Source organism: Anabas testudineus, chromosome 21 (genome assembly GCF_900324465.2).
Source record: "Anabas testudineus chromosome 21, fAnaTes1.2, whole genome shotgun sequence".
Taxonomy (NCBI): Eukaryota; Metazoa; Chordata; class Actinopteri; order Anabantiformes; family Anabantidae; genus Anabas; species Anabas testudineus.
The window spans coordinates 15,555,046-15,560,153 of record NC_046629.1 but is presented as its reverse complement, the minus strand read 5'-3'; positions in this window follow the sequence as shown (position 1 = coordinate 15,560,153).

Here is a 5,108-nt window from a genome sequence, read left to right as displayed (position 1 = left end):
CCTGATGTATGTGTTTATTGTCATATATTTCCTTTTTTTATGAAAAAAGCAAAGTTATTAGTAAACATAAATGATAGGAAACATAGTGGGGTTTTTTTTGTATTTTGAATATATTCAGACTGAAAGGTTGCATGGGGTCAGAAGAGAACTTCTGAAAAACTGTAGGAAAAAAACTGTAGGTCTCATTGTGCTGGAGGAGAAATGTAAAAAGAAAAGAGGGCTTAGCAGAATTACAGCATGCATGCATCAACATGCAGATTTAAGAAAACATTATCCACAGGAAGCAAAGCATCTGGTCTTTGAGTGGCGCTATAGTATTTACAGTATTTTAGTGATGTGAAATGTGTGTGGTACATCAGTCAGGTGCAGTTGGTACAAAAACTCATACTGAAAGGACAAACTGATGTGAGGTCATTTCACTCATTTGGATGATGAGCAGTTATCGAGGACATAGCTTTCGAAGACCACAGTCCCAGTGACATCATTTCCCAAAGGCATAACCTCTTGTTATACTATCAATCATGGCTACCAGGAGGCCTAATGGGCAGATGGTGATCAAGGTTATCCTCGTCATCTACATGTATGCGTTGGTGCCTGTGTAGATGATTGGACTGGATGCTCAGAAACCCAATCCGACGAAATGTACTGATTGTAAACATCTGCGTTCTTGTTTCTTTATGTATCTGCGTAGTGAATTCATGATTAAACAATGAAGGAACATGTGACGCATGCTCTAGATACATAATCAGTACGCGATCGAAAGAACTGCCAACATGTTATGTGAACAGGTGGTTTCTTGTACACAAAGCTGTCAACCATCAAGGTCACTTCCACCATCAGTTGTGTCTTTCCTCCTAAGGGAGATCTAGCCCTCCCACCTTAACTTTGCCCAGCCACAGTGGTGTGATGCTCCAGATTTTCTCTCTCTCTGATCCTGATGGCTAAAAAAACCCTGCAGTGGCCTCATGGGGGCTGTATTGATCCTTTGAGAAGCCAGCTTCAGTATACAGCACACTGCCATGCAACCTTTTAATTAATAAAAACGTGAATCCATGCAACTGGTAATAGACAGTTGGTCAGATTTAACAGTCCTGTAACAAATGATATAATGTTTTTGATTCATGTGTACAATCAGAGCTGTAGCGTTTCTAGTTCTTGTCCATTCCCACTTAGATCTGAATGAAATACTTATACAATGCAGTACTTCGTACATTTGGTGAGTAAGAAAAACAATCTGTGGTTTGTGTTGTATAATAGTTCTTGCTCACAACATGAAAAGTTAAGCTCTTCATTGTCAGTAGTTAATTGTAGTTAGGCGAATTAGCTACAGGTGGTTCCCTCACGTTTGCATCTCCTGTAAACCATTTAAAGGTCAGAGTTAGCAGCAAACCCTTTAAAAATTGTTGTTGTTAATACATTATAATCGTGGTTACTTAGTTTAAATAGTCGCTAACATCATCATGGTATCATGTTTAGTTTCATGGTTAAATATTAAACTCGGCGTGTTAATGGACAACACGGTTTGTTTAGTTTAATTGACAGACGCCGTATAAATAGTCAACACATGTTTAATCATTTAGTTTCACGTTAATTGAACTGAGGAAAGTTGACTTTGATGACGGAGAATGTGAGCAACAGATAAAAAAAAAACAAAACACTGCATTTAACTCTCCCAGTTAGGGGTAATACATATATATATATATATATATTTTTAAAAATAATTATGTCTCTGTGGTATTTTCTAGCAAGTGGGTGTACCACAATACCGTAATTACCGGGCTACAATGCAGCGGGGTGACTACTACCGTCATTACGGTAGGAGCAGGCTACGGAGCCGCTCTGTGTCCAACAGACCCGGAGTTGCGCTGGAAGACGCTGCGCCGGACAGGTAAAAAAAACAACAACAACAACTCCCTTTCTACCTCTGTAACAGCGTTATGTGTACATAGCGGTGAGTCAAACGCAGCAGATGTTGGCGGTGGGAGTGGGTCTTTTGCATCCGACGGTGGATGGACGTTTGAGCGAGCTACTGAGGCTGAAACGATGAGGTGCCCCTCTCCGTGCGCACGGAGAAAAGGACGCATTGTTCGTCTGCGGGAGGAGCGGGTCTGGGTCTGGTCTGTGTTGTCAGCCAGGTGTGCCGTGGCGCAAGTCTGATAGGAAATCGCAGCCGAGCAACAGATAGGCTCTAGCGTACAAAAATCAGATCTCTGCAAATGGGTAAGACCCGGTGATTGATCTAATTGCCTAAGTGCGCTGCTGGTCCGGTTTTTGCTTTTGAAAATGCTTTGCACGGCTTCAAGGGATCGTGTCTGCATCGTGCCACAATTGGAGGCTTTCAACCTATTGCGGTCACTGCGGGAACTTGCCTTGCTGCGGTGGCTGTGCACGGCCATCAGGCTGTAGTGAGCTTGTAACACCTTCTAGAAAGCTTCAATAATAATGATATTGTGGGGCAAAAAAAAATAAAAAAAAAAAATCATATAAACGAAGCCCCTCTAGAAAGATAACGGTGATTACTAATGTGCTCAATGAGGGAGAAAGAGGAGGGGTGCACAAATAGGTGCTGAGTCATATTGACTAGCTGTTGTCTGATTGATCACAAGAAAATACCTTAATTTGTGAATTTGTGCAGATTTGTTATTGTAATGCTACCAACAGGGCATATATGTAAAATCAGATTCTGACTGTTGGGTTGTTCAGTCCATTTTAAAATGTGTCTGATCTCTCTATTGTACCCCTGGCCCATCAAATGCAGCCAAAGAAAGTCGGGTCTGCTACACCTCAGAGATCCTTTACCTCCTCCTGAGTGGGTATTAAACGGTGAGCTCATACATGTTAGTTGTCTTAAACCGTACTGTAAGCTGTGGGCCTCAGTCGAATCTCATTTCCATACAGGGGCGTGCTATCGATTCCCCTCCTGTCCAGTCCACTTGCTGCGCTGGTGTGTGCAGAAACATTTCAATGTCTTGTGCATTCAGGGTTGCATTGAGTCATGAATGGTCAGGCAGGGCCGCTGGGAGCTCCTCCCTGCTAAAGGAGTGGGTGCATGTTTTTTGGAGGACTAAGCTTGTTGTCTATCAGTTTCTGTTATTCCACCTAAGGCTGATTTTTGTCCTGCTGTAAGTGTTTAGCACAGGAGCTGACTCAGCTGTATCCTGACGCTTCTGGCCCGAAGGACTGAGGTGAGGCTATGAGCAAACACTTGAGAGATTTACAACAGTTTGGACTTACAGTTGTGTGTCTTGGTTGCAACATGGACATTTATTTTCTGCTTGGCGTTGAGGTAAAATTTCTCTGTAATCAACACATTGTCAAAGTCTTTGTTTCACACAGAGCTTTTCATTTAGAAATAACAAGTTGGTTTCACCGTGTTTGCACAATGCTTCGGTCATGTGTACAGAAACTAGACGTAATTTCATTTGAAGTATTTATTAAGAAGAGAAAGGAGAAGAGACTGATTCATGGGTGGTCTACACAGTACCTGAGATAATGAACCACTGCCTGTATTGTGTGTAGTCGATAGAGAAGATGGTCAGATTGAAAACCTGTCAGTCGGTCAGATATCAGATGAACCTGATCTGATAAAGGAGGTTCTTCTTTCGAAGTCCCAAATTAACATACAGGAATGGGGTGAATTACTACAGATGGACAGATGCTGAACACACACAGCTGAGTGTCTAGCAGAGTCTGAATTTGAGATTAAATTAGTTGAAATACCTTTTACCTCCACTCCCTTAAGTGGAAGCAAAGTGAAATGAAGTGAGGGCCAAACAGAAAATGGAAGGCAGTCCCAAAACACTCAGTACCTCAGACACCTTATAACCAATTGTTTATTTGACTGGCAAAGCAAAGGGAGGCTGCTACTGAGGAATTAATGGACAATATGTTAGACCACCAGCAGGGCTGCCTTCCACAGAACCTAGGTACAGAAACCCCACACACAAAGGAGATCAAAGCTTTGGGTGTGACAGTTTCTAGATTGATGCAAGTCCTCAGAGAAAGTATTATCATATTAAGGGTTAGGTAGACCGAAGACACATCTGCTACCCAAAACAAGTTAAATATAGTTGTTTTTAAAGCTCTTCTAGAAAATTCTGTGTTTATTCTACCATACATTTATGTTTCCAGCATCTAATATAATTAGGTTGAACTGGGGATTGGATTAGTTGTCTGAACACATTCGTTGCTTGTCTTACTGGACTGTGCTGCATTAGTGCTGTGTCACTGCATTTGTATCCCAGTCAAAGATGCTAAAATTTGGTAGGACTGAATGGACAAAACTCAAAAAAGAGTCAAGACTTTGTTAATCTCAGATGAAAACTGTGTGAAAAAAGGTGTAATTTTAAGGCCAAAGGTCAAAATGGACATTAACATTGACTCAGTAGATTTCAGTAGATTATTGTCATTGTGTCCACGACTGTTGGCTGTCAGAGCTCTGCAGGCTGAGGTGCCAGCTCTGTTACTGTAGGTAGCACTGCAGAAAGGCCAGATCACGCTCATGTGTGGTGGCTTGTACTGTAGGTCAGCTTTACATAAGCCCTGTGTGTCAGTGAGACGACCTAATCCTGATTCCTACAAAGATACTTAGTCAGCTGGCCATCCACACACACACACACACACACACACACACACAGTGTGCAGTCATCACTCGTCACATTCAAAGGTTGATGTAATGCTGTGTGTGTGTGTGTGTGTGAGAGAGCGAGAGAGACAGAGAGAGGGAGAGGTAAAGGCTCTTTGTTTGAAAGAAGAGAGACACTTGGCTGTGGCAGCAGCATCAACACACTCAGCCACCATGTCTGCCAGCGAGCTGCCAGTCTTTCTCCCTCTGTCTGCCCCTCTGGTTAAGTGATGCACTCCAGGCTTATAAAGTACCGAGAAGATGGTCTAAGATGGTCCTAAGCCTCTTTCTACACTTAGGTAACAACTAGGGCTGCTATGAATGAATTGATTACGTCTACAAGAAATGAAACTGCCAATTCTAATTTCGTGAAGCCGACTATGACGTCTAGAAATGTTAAAGTAAAAGTACCCCACTAAGAAAACAATGTATTTTTAAAAAATGTTGAATTTGATGGTGGTGATAACATCAATGTAGAAGTTTA